Here is a 12,860-nt window from a genome sequence, read left to right as displayed (position 1 = left end):
GCCTCTCTGTCTTGGACTTCAGGGAGCGGAAGCGCCTCCCTGACCTCAACAGAGTGAAGAGTCTATTGTTGGGATGGGTGGGGTCCTTCACAATTTTCCTGGCCTTGGTCTGGCACCGCTTGTAGTAGATGGTCTGCAGGTCAGGAAGTTCCGTGTGAGTGATGCGCTCTGCTGAACGCACTACCCTTTGGAGTGCTTGTCTGTCCTGCTTGGTGCTATATATTTTAACATCCCTGGATCTAGACTGCTCTGGTTGAGGAGGCAGTAAAGCATAATGGGTTGGCATGTGTTTAGTCATATTTTGAAAGCCAGAGCTATATTCTGGGCTTGATTTGAAGAGGGATGTGAGGAGATGCAAATCTCCCAGTGAAAAAAAATAAATACATGCGGACAACCAATCCCTTGTAAAACATATCTCCCTTTACACCCCATCTGGATTAATATTAATGTGATGTCATTTAAGATGTCTTACTATTTTCACTCTAACCTTCTGTATGTTTTACACGCTAAGTTACGTTGGGCGTATCAGGAATTCCTCGTGTCAAACGAGGTGGATCCGTAGAGTTGCGATCTTTCTCTTTACATTGGTGACTCAGTGGAGGGCTTGGTGCGTCATGCATCTGCCTTGGATGATTCTAGAAATGCAGCAAGATCTATGCTCTTTATTCAAGAAGAAAAACAATAACCAGCATTAACCAGTGAAAGATGTTTGGAGTTAATAAAACAGAAAATCTGATCGTATAATCAGGGGAATGTCCTAATATAGATTCAAATAAGTTTTTTTCCCCACTTTTAAAGGCAAATATAAAATGTTTCACAATCTGCTCAACCGTCATGATGAGAAATGCTAAGCTAATTTAGTTAGATATTATTGCTAGCAGTGTGGCTAACTCTGTGCATTTAAACCACATAAAGGCTCAGAGATGGAGCTTGCAGCTGACCCTGATGGTAAATGATGACAGCAGAGCTAATGATACAAGCTTAAATTGAAATAGGAGGTAAATAAATAAAATAAAAATGCATACACCTGAGACTGAAACATGCTGTGTGGCTAAATGTGCACTTTCAAAAGCTTCCAAAACTGGCTGCGATGGCGAGGAATCGTTCAAGTTGTGTGAAGGTTCTCAGAGAGGTCAGTGGTACCAAGAATACAAAGAGCTCTGAAAGTACTAAGTACATGTTAGCTAATATGAAAAAAAGACTGCCATCCTGTATAGCTGATAAAAAGAATTGCACTTATGTACACAGATCAGTTAGTGTATTCGAAGACCGCAGCAGCTGAGTTTGGAATGAGACTACACAGCCTAACAGGAATCAATACCAGAGCTAACAATGCCAGCATACAGGGTTTTGGCATCAGTAATGTTAACTAAAGGATAAATGCTGTGCAATGTTCCTGCTCTATTTGAAACAGCCCCTCAGTGGTTAATGTTTAAAGGACTGACCTCAGATTACACCAAACAGACTATAAAATGTATGAACTCAATCCCAATAGTTTACTGCTGACAGGACGTGGATGGTAAGTAAATGTACTGTAAGATGACTGATATTCTGGAGATACAAATAATTTTTTCCTCAGATCTTGTTTCAACTAAATGGCAAACACTTCAACAGTGATCTATTACATCTTTAAAAATGTAAAAACTGAATTAAAGACTAGACTCAGAAGTAGTCTCCATGCAGGCTATCACGTATATACCTCTCTTATGAAAATCCATGTGTTGACTATTTTCTAATGTAATAGTTGTGTTTAAATGAACCTGCATGTGATACATTTCAAATCTGTGCAGTGCTTCTGCAGGTGTTAAAATGTGGGGAAAGGTCCAGTGCTGTTTGATTGTTGTCCTCATACTGTCAGTGGACTGGACTGTAGGCATCAAGGAGCAGGATCATGATCAAGACCATTCAGCAGATCACCACCAACATCTCCATCATGGCAAGGATGCAGCCCACCCCCACCAGAATGGAGAAGACAAACCCTGCCACAAACTCTCACCCCACAACGCAGACTTTGCCTTCTCCCTCTACAAGAAGCTGGCCAGCCATCCTGACACCCAGGGCAAGAATATCTTCTTCTCTCCTCTGAGTATCTCCATGGTTCTATCCATGCTGGCCCTGGGGGCCAAGAGCAATACCCACTCACAAATCTTCAGCACTCTGGACTACAGTGCTCTCACAGCTGATCAGGTCAATGAAGGCTATGAGCACCTTCTCCACATGCTGGACCACAGCCAGGATGCCCTACTGTTGGAAATAGGAGGAGCTGCAGCTGTACAAAAAGGCTTCAAGCCTGAAGACAAGTTTCTGAAAGATATCCAGCACTTCTACAAAGGTGAAGCCATCAGTGTGGACTTTTCCACACCTGAAGTCGCTGTGCAGGAGATCAACAAGTTAATTGCCAAAAAGACCAAGGACATGATCACTGATCTGGTCAAGAGTCTGGATGCTGCCACTGTGATGATGCTCATCAACTATGTGTATTTCAAAGGTAAAAGGAGACAAGTAGAACCCACTAGAGATTAAATAATTTTTCATGTATTTCACCTGAACTGCAGTAACCAGTTTTGTATTTCATTCTCTCAGGTAAATGGCAAGAGGCTTTTAAAGTGGAGCACACCAGCAAAGGTGACTTTCATGTGGATGAGAACACCACAGTGCCTGTGGATATGATGAACAGAAATGGTGAATATGACTTCTACTATGACCAGGGCAACTTTACGTCCGTTATCATGCTGCCATATAATGGAAACGCCTCCATGATGATCGTCCTGCCTGACCATGGAAAAATGGAGGAGTTGGAGAAACACATCAGCTAGGATCACCTCAAGTACTGGAAGGACAAAGTCCACAAAATGTAATGTATCATGAAATGCTTTTTAAAATATACTTTCATTTATACATATTAAGTAGTACCACAAAGTAAAACCTTTACTCTCTGACAAGGTTACCAATGACAAAAATGTATTAAATAAATATTTTGCCCATGCTATTCCATGTAAGAGTGCGTTTGCCTGACTGACCATGTCTGTTCTCCAGCACTTTGGACTTGTATATGCCCAAGTTCTCAGTGTCTGCTTCCTCCTGTCTTGGGGACACTCTGAAGGACATGGGAATGGTTGATGCATTCTCAGACAGTGCAGACTTCTCTGGAATCAGTAAGGGGGCCAAGGTGGCAGTTTCCAAGGTATGTGGAGAAATGCTGTCATGTCTAGAGTGTCACATTATGAGTGTGGGAGATATTGTTAATAGACTGCCCATCTTAAATATCCAGTAGAATTTTGACTGCACTCTGAGCCTCAAATAAAAAAAAAAAAAAAAGTGAATTTCTAGGTTTGTCTCTCTTGATATGACACAATATGAAGTTACATTTGTATAGTGCCTTTCAAGTACCCAAGGACACTTTACAATCAACACACTGCACAATGCTTTTACATCCAGTCAACACACTGGTGAGATGCAGCAGGCAAATTCCATCTGTTGTCCACCAAGGACTGTTCAGAAGTTAATGCATCTACTGCTTACATACATTAAAGTGTCATTCAATGACTGCCCAGATTGGTCCTTCCCCACAGGTCCTGCACAAGGCCGTCCTCAGCGTGGATGAGCAGGGCACTCAGGCTACAGCTGCAACTACTCTTGAATTCATGCCCTTGTCATTTATTTTTAAAACAGAAGTCAACAGACCGTTCCTAGTCTTCATTGTGGAGAAGAACACCAGGAGTATCCTGTTCATGGGAAAGATAACCGACCCCACTGTGTAGTGGTAGACGTCTCCCACACAGTCTAGTCAGCAGTACGATGGGAGTGCTACTGATATCTCTCATATCAATTAGCAACAAATATAGTCACGTCTCTGTATTATCTCGGAGCAATGAAAGGCTAAATGTTGTGCTAGTTTAGTGAGCTACATATAGAAGGGACTTCATTTAGCTATAATTAAACTTAAAATTAAATGCTCCTTTCAGACTTAGTCCAGTTCCCTTACACCAGATATGAGAAAAAGTAACAGACTGTTGGATTATTTCTGATGGCACAGTGAATACAGATGTACACAAACCCAGGCATCTGAATGGAAATAAAGTTGTTGAGTGATATTTGAATGAGTCTTCATTTGTTTTGACAAACCAATCATGGCAGTCTGTAGCACACAAATCAGGGGCAGTTATAACATTAGGGATGTTGGTCATATATATCAGTGTTTCATACAAATATTACTTAAGTCATATGGAACTATGTAATTCTAAAACAGACATAGCGATGTGACAGACGTACATTAAGCTCCAAACTCTCTAACAGTCCTGTGACTCATTTATAAATCAGTTTTGAGTTATTTCCCAGTGCGTTGTCTTGTATGTTGATTCACTATGATGATCTGATCACAGCAGTTGGTGCAACATCCAGGCCCCTCTGAGTCTGTCAGGGTTCAAAATCAGATTTATCACCTTTGATTTGGTGTCAGATAAAGTAATAAGAATTACACTAACGCTGTGTCTAAGCCAGTAACTGGATGGGCCATATTTGATGTAATTTGTGTTAATTTGTCCATTTGAACAGTAACTGAGTCAGAAATCAGACTTCAAAATGCTGTTCTCAATTTAAAGAATGTACAGTGTATGGTAGCTAGGTCTGACATTGAGGATTTTAGAGGGGATCTCATTTTTTTTTAAGATGGTGCATTATAGAGTAAATAATTTTGTTCTTTTTTCAAATTTATTTGATCTTATATGACTTAATGTCTGTACTGGATCTGAAAACCTCCTTGTCCTGTAACAGATATCTTAACTTTATTATATATCTCTAGGATTAGCTAAAACCATATGTATTAAAAGTAATATGTTTTAAACCATTTTATTCTTAGATTTAGTGCTTAGATTTTTACCAAGGCCCAATCCCCTCTCATTTTTCCTCCTACTCCTTGTTTTCAAGTGTCATCTTGCTCCTTGGGACTGAGTTACAAAGGGTAGTGGTTGAAATCTTCCCCCTTGCTTCTGCTTCCATTTTATCAATGATTCACAAGGGATTCTGAGAAATTTCTCCTAATGCACAATTTGAAGTGAGACTCTGAATCCCTCAGTTTGGAGGGCCATTTAGCTCTAAGACCTCACCCTAGCCCTCTATCAGAGACCCAACCCCTACTCATGAACACAGTTGTCAGTGTGTGCTGGGAGGTCAATGGTGTTTCCATTGAGATAAGGAATTACATAAACTGAGATGCTCAGTTTATGTTTTCTCTTTACTGTACTTCCTCTCACGAAAGGTGAGTGTGAAATTCTCTCTTAATGCTGAGTGACATGAAACTGTACATATATGTGATAATCTAAAAATGTTATTAAAGTGAGTTGAATCATTCAAGATTTATTTGGCTGAATTAGAATTATAACCTGGTTGGTCTTAGAATGAAAAATATGATTAAAAGGTCCAGAATGCAAACAGACAAAATCTTTGCATGAAGTAAAGTTTATTAATCAAAAATAAATCAAAAAGTCAAAAGATGTTATTTCAGAAAATGAAAAGACAGGTTGGGGAAAATGAAGGGAAAAAAGAAATACAAAATAAATTGGTAAAAAGAGCTGGGAAAAGTTAAAGAGTAGGGCTAATTTTGTTGGAGCGCTTGGCACAGGACAAGGTGCTTTTTATAGCCTGCCATCCTCGTCTGAAGAAGATGCGTACTCTCTTCAACCTCTTGCATTCTGAGCCTTTATATTTGAAATAAAAGTAGAATTTTTAAACTGGTGTCCATGGAGTGGATGTATGTAAACTCTGATTATTGATGTGGTGCTTTGATGCTACTCACCAGCTGGGGTGTTCTCCACTTTGACTGCCTCTGTAATAGATTCCCCTACTCCACCCAGATCCTCTCTTACATCTACAATTTATTTTTCCCAAAAATCAATACAAATGCAATTACATAATAAAGTACAGGCACATATTTAAAGTGAACAAACATCATGTCCTACTGTGTGTTCTTAATGAAAAGCTAGATTTATGCAAGAAAGTACATCTGCACCTTCTACATGGGCGCTGTGGTCCAAAGAGCAAATCTCTTCCGTTGACTCTGTGATCATAAAGTGTTCAGCAGTTCTGCTCTGGATGGTATGAACCTCCTTACAGTCCTCCTGTTTCTTGGGTGAGAAATGAGAAATAATCAGTGATGAATTGTAAAGGAAATGAATCATCCATTGACCACCCCTGGGCAGTGGAAACTCCACTAATGGACAGCATATTTTGGACTACCATCTGTATAAGTCAGGAAAGTGTGAAGGCTAAATAAATAAAACTGTGGATGCAGTCTATATAAATCATTAAAATTATAGTATAAAATGATGTAGACACTTACACTTTCTCCCAGTTTGGCCGAGTAATGCTGCTTAAACCCAGCAATGGTAGCAGGGTCTCTATGACTCTTGTGTCTTCTGGTAATGATATTAGTAATGAAGTTGTCCCTTGGCATCTAGAAAGGACAGAAGAAAGCTCTATTGTATTGAACGATAATAAAGCCATTTTATTTCTTTTAAAAAGTGAACAGTTTGTATGTGTTTTTTGACAACTAAAAAAAAAATTAATTAAAATTAAAGATTTATTCCTAAGAAGTAATTGAATTTGAACTGAAAATTAGGCTTTGATTACAACACAATTTTCTATAAAACAAGGCTTATTTTACATGCATTTGTGCACAGGATTACTTTTGTAGCCTAGTTTCATAACTCTATGGAAATGAGAAATCAAAGCTTATAGATTTTATTGTTTTATATAGTTATATAACAGAACAAATGGCCACCCGTAGCTCAATTTCTTCTACAAATGTTAATACATGTGAAACAAAGTTTGCCTGTTGTCCGACACAGCTTACAAACCATAAAATGCACCACGTACGTGAACATTAGCGAGAACACAGACCGACAGGGGGATAAACACACACAGACATTAGGAGAATAACCCGGTGCAGGTGTGTGTGACTACATAGTCGTGGTTTCACACAAGACCATGAACTCCCACTGCAGGCGGCGGGCCGTACCACGTGACTAGTGGGGCGGGGAGCTCACTATCAGCCCACTAATTAGTTCTCCGTTCAGTCAAAAGTTCTCTATCATTAAAATGTGTGTTCTCTTTTTAAATTCGCATATTGGCTACTTGTTTATAATACGATTCCGTTATCAAATATTTAGTATCTGCCTTTGTAGATAAAACTAAATTCTACTTACGTTTTGTTTTCGTTTCTCAGTACCTCTTATGCGTGAAGAATTGTTTGTAGTCTCTGTTGATGTTTTGTCTAAAATGATCGTCATCGGCAAATCCACTCAGTAAACTGATCTGGGGTCAGAAATAGAATGACACAAATTCTGACATAATCGAGCGCTAAATTCTGTTCAGTGGTTGTTTAGAACAATGAAAAAAGTGCAGCTGAAATGACATTATAGTCTCATATCAGAAATCACACTATCACATTTTAAAATCATTTCCCCCTCTTTATGCCATCATTTTGTTATCAGGTTCAGATTAAAAAATCTAAATAAATAAAGTAAATATAACCTATACATGTAAACTAATTTAATTAATTATATTAATATTAATTAATTAGTAATCATTCCACATAGGTACAGTTCACTCACTCTGTATTCGTTATAATCCAAAGTCATTTGAACACTCATTAAGGATCAAAATGCAACCTAAACAACAACTATAATAATAAATTCTTAAGAAATTATACAATTTTAACTGAAAATTAGGCTTATTAATCACAATACAATGTTCAACAAAACGGCTTATCTTTACTCTGGTGTTTCAGTACTAAGGCTACGCAGTTATGCAAACACTTTCTTGCATAATATATGCTTATATTATGAAATTGAGCAACTAGACAAACAGAATTAAATGCTCCGTTCATTACTGATTCAAATGGTTTATTATTTTTAAAAAATATATTTTTTAAAAGTGCAGGATGGTAGCCCCAAAATAACCTGCACATGGTTTTACAGGGGCTATTCCAGCATGTGCTTTATCACACAATGTTTTGATCACATCTTCACAAAGGTTAATTACTGCTGAAAAGAAATAAGGTTAGCATACATTTTTTTATTTTCTTATAGCCTATAAAGAACACCCAACCAAACAACCTAGCTACAAAGAGACAAGGATAAAAACGTCATTACATGTATTATATAGGCATACAGATTTGAAATTAATGTGGTAAATGCAGTGGACAGGATGGAGTCTAGAATTCATCATATGTTGAAGCATCTGTGGTGACATCCTCATATGGCTCTTCAGTGTCTTCATCAGTTTCACCATAACCTGCCACCATTAGGTGGTGTGTTTCTTTCACAGCTACCAGCTCTGTCTTCAGCTCCTCAAGCTTTGGGAATACAACACTGTGCAGGCCACAGTAAGCTTGAGCAGAAATTCCTGAAGGGTAGTTAAAAAAATAAATAAATCAAACTGGGTAATAAAAGCACCATGAAAAAACACCACAACACAATCTACAATCTAACAACCAAACATCACACCTCATCAAAAATAAACACAATCACATTCTGAATGCAAGATTATATATAATCAGGTCATAAATACAACATGAATAATTAACTGATCATATTAATAGGGCTTTGAAAAGTAGGATCCAGTGTAGAGTCACGTATGAATGCTGGGAAACAAAGTATCTATCAGTATGGCCCTTTGTAGGAAAGATTATCTGTAAAACAGATCAAGAACATATATATATAAGGCAGGCTTGAACCCAGGTCATCTAACTGATGACACCAATAGCCTATTGGGTGAGCAACCACCCTCTAACAAGGGATAGCCCCTGTCCAAAACAGTTAGATCTTGGATCAGGTAAAACAAAAGGAAAAAAACTAAACACCATGCCGAGCATGGAAAAAGGGAGAACAAAGGACGTAACGGGAAGAAATGGCAACCCCGATGCACTGAGGAAAACCAAACTAAAATTTCCCAAACAAGACCAGAAAACAGGGAACAACTTGAATGGCTAAGGGAAGCCTTGGGAGAGAGACAGACTCGAGAGGGAAGGTGTAAAAACACAAACACCCTCACAGATAAGAAGTGAGGTGTAGCAGGAAGTTACCAGCTAGGAGCTTGGCTCAAATATTTAGCAAACAACCATCTCTGAATGACTGGGTCATGGGGCTTTTATTAGGTCTAACCCAGCTGTTGGGTGTTAAACCTGATTAGTGGTGTGGTTGACTTGAGGCCTCCCTCTGGTGGCCGGAGGGGCCTTGGCCTGGTGCCAACCCTTACAGTATCCTATATGAAGTGAACTGCATTAACAAGCAAAGCTCAAATTGTTACATAAATGGAGCAACCAAATTGCTCAGTTATAACTATCATTGTTATAAGGATAGTGAATGTCATTAGAACAATGCTAAAAATCATATCATATTTAAAGTAAATATTTATTAATCTAACAAGCAAATGTGGAGGAGTCTGACAGTAAGGTGTGTTTCTACAGGTTGCGTATTGGAACACAACAGGGAGACAAAACACATCACTGCACACACAGGAGACTCAGTACTGCTACCCTGCAGCTGCATAGACTTGCTTGCCAAACCTGAGAGTTTCACCTGGAAGAAATACCACCCAAAAAGAAGAACATGGGATGTGATCTCCAGTGAGAGTGAACAGTACAGAAACAGAGTTCAGCTAGGTACTGCTCACGCTCCAGGAAATCTCTCCCTACTCATATTACACCTGACAGTTGAAGATGAGGGAGATTACGATTGTATACATAAGGAATATGAACAACTATACATCAAACTCACTTTTAAAGGTAAGTAACTTAGATCCATATTCTTAGTGCATTGATAATCTCATAAATAAACTGAACTTTAGCAAACTAGTGTTACATTATACCTGTAGCACCTGTTACACCTAAAGAGCACTCTTAGACCATCAAAGGCTGATATACTGGACATAGTATGAATGCTACAGGTCACTTGGGTAGTGTTTTCTCACTGATGTGGCTTGGTGTGATGGGACAGGTAAGGCCAGATGCTCGCGGATGTAGAGAGAGATTTATTTTGTTTCAACTTTTGATGGATGAACAGGCCAGGGTCAAAACAAGGAAAGCCAAGGCAGGGGTAATCCAAATCATACAGGTAAACTGTCCGAGTCCAACAACCAAAGAGCAATAACAAACCAATCAAACTATACAAAAGGGGTAGGAAAAAATCAGTAGTCTGGAGAACAAAAAACACAATCGAAACACGGGAAAGCAATCAAGGAAATAACTCTCGGTATGCACAGTCGAAACTAGTGGCAATATCGCAGAATTCTGGTGAGGTCTAATGAGGTTTATATACAGGTGGGAAGTAGAAAACAGGTGCTGTCAATATTCTGGTGATGAGGATCTGAATGAATGTGTATGATTGGATGAGTCCTTGACCTTGCGACAAATGGCATGTTGGGTGTTGTAGTGTGCTTGGAGTTCGGTCGACGTGATACTTGGTAGGTGTTTGTTTGCAAAAGGACAGCTAAAACAAGTCCAGGGTAAATATGAAATGTATATTTGTAGTTTGACTAAAGGCTTTATCCAAAATGACAGAAGTGATCTGTTTTTGACTCATCTCATCCAAAATTAGATGTATTCCCAATTGTCCAAAGACATGTTTTACCTGAAAATGGCATTTTTCTTCATGTGCCCTTACTATGACAGTCAATAAAGTGACAGTGCAAAACTATATTTCCCAACCACAGAAGTCTAATTACAGGCTATACACCCACATTGACAGCTTTTTGGTCAACATACAAAACAAATTTAAAATATATATTTTAAATACTTCTAATACTTCATTGGGAATTTTATTTTGACATAATTTGATTTGTTTTGTGGCCGTATCACAACGCTCAAGAGGGATAATTCCAATGCATTAGTGCTAACTCTATAATATAACACCATTACTTGGAAAGTCAACACTTCATTATAAAAATTAGTTTTTAAATAAACTTTTAAACATGCGCTGATGAGCTTGTTCACCTGTCCCCCCTCAGGTACAATCACATGTCTACTAGTGTCACGAATGTAAACCACCCTGAATGTTCCTATACACATTTATAATGGGTCAGTACTGTAGCCAAACTTGCAAACACAAGTAGTACTAAAGCAGTACACTATCTTATGCTAACAAACACATCTCCCTCTCCAGGAATCTCAACAACAGAATTTACATCAAGATTTGATGGCAAAACAAGTGCAAAGGCTCCAGCTGACGCTTCCACTACTGACAGTGCAAAGACTCTGACTGACGGTAACATGCATTTACTGCATATCAACATGGTCTCCTAATATCTTAAAAAGCAATTAAAATGCATGCTGTGTAAAAACATAAACACTAACACGCACACAAATACACATAACATTTGTATAACGTTTGCCTTCAGATGTCCAAAACCCTGCTGGTGATCTATTATATATCCTCATGACTACTGCTGTGGGAGCTGTCCTCCTCCTGCTGCTGGGTCTCGTGGGGGTCTTGTGCTGGAGATACAAAGGTACACATACACACACACACACCACTGTAACATAAGAAAAACAACCTCCACATCATTACTGGCACATGTCCTTCAAGGTCAAATCTTCCATGCTGTGTGTGTGTGTGTTTTTACAGGATTGTTCTGCTGTGCTTTGTTCACCTGTTCAAGTGAGTGCTACTTTGTATGTGAATCCTGGGGGTTCAGATGATATAATACAATTAGTACAATACAGTTCAAATAAGGGATCACATATATCATATACAGCACTATTTTCATGTTTTTTTAAAGGAAAACCATCTTTGGGAAAACACAGGTTCTGAAATTCAAGTTTTGTTGAAGCAGTAACAAATACCTGAGCAGGGGGTTTTATACAGATAGTGTGTGGGGTTCCCTAGTTGTGTGGGGTCCATGGTGAGTTTCTGATACAAAGCAGCTCCTGATACACTGATGAACGTTTTTGATGATGGCTGTTGTGATCTCCAGTTTGAAATCAGTGGAGATGGTGGTGTGTAGAAAGCTCAGACTCCACATCACTTATTGTACTGAGTTACAAAGGGAGATGGACAGTTGTCTTATTTCAGAAATGAATCTTCCATCTCTACTGCTTTTTGCATGTTGACCTCCAAGTTGTTTTCAGTGCACCACAAAGCCAGACGAGCCACTTGACTCCACTAGCAGTCCCGTCAGTGTTGCTAACGAGTCCTGTTAGGGTCATTTGCTTGATGATAGCTGGAAATGCACTTGTTGGTGTAGCAGGAGAAGAGGAGGACTGAGAGTGTCCAGCCTTGAGGAACCCCAGTGCTGATGGATAGGGGCTCTGACAGATAAGGTTCCAGGCACACAAGCTACTTTCTATCTGACAGGTAGATGAAAATGCCCTGAACAGACACAGGGTTCCACTCTCAATTGTGTTGAAAGCCGAGCTGAAGTCTAAGTAAGATAGACTTAAGTAAGAGGTAAGATAGACCCAACTTCTTGAAGCATTTCATGACTACTGATGTTAAAGCTTATGACCTGTAGGTATTAAGGCTGGTTATATTGTCCTTCTTTGGACAAGGATTATTTACCACTAAATTCTACCTGTGTTTCACTTCACCTGTGTCCTTATGGAGCACAGCTCTTATCACTTCATTCATATGAAAACGGAGACATGTTCTGGACATGTACCAGTGATTTCAGACCATATATAGGATATTGTTGTTGCCTTTTGCATGATGGTCACAGGTGCATAAAAGTATTTGGTGCATTTGACTTGTGCATTTGTGTGCATGTATAGACTCCTATATACAGTATTTTTGTGAAAGTGTGTTTTAGTGTTTACACAAGTTTGCTAATTTTCCATTTTTGTGTTTCTACAGGAAGATTCGAGTGTC

At 38.9% G+C, this 12,860-nt stretch overlaps 1 pseudogene; it reads left to right on the top strand.

Moving 5' to 3' along the window:
- Nucleotides 1-1,558: 1,558 nt before the first annotated feature.
- Nucleotides 1,559-4,394, top strand: LOC145660184 (alpha-1-antitrypsin homolog; annotated as a pseudogene).
- Nucleotides 4,395-12,860: the final 8,466 nt, after the last annotated feature.

Source organism: Electrophorus electricus, chromosome 2 (genome assembly GCF_041902795.1).
Source record: "Electrophorus electricus isolate QZ-2024a chromosome 2, ASM4190279v1, whole genome shotgun sequence".
NCBI lineage: Eukaryota > Metazoa > Chordata > Actinopteri > Gymnotiformes > Gymnotidae > Electrophorus > Electrophorus electricus.
This window is presented reverse-complemented; position numbering and strand designations above follow the sequence as displayed.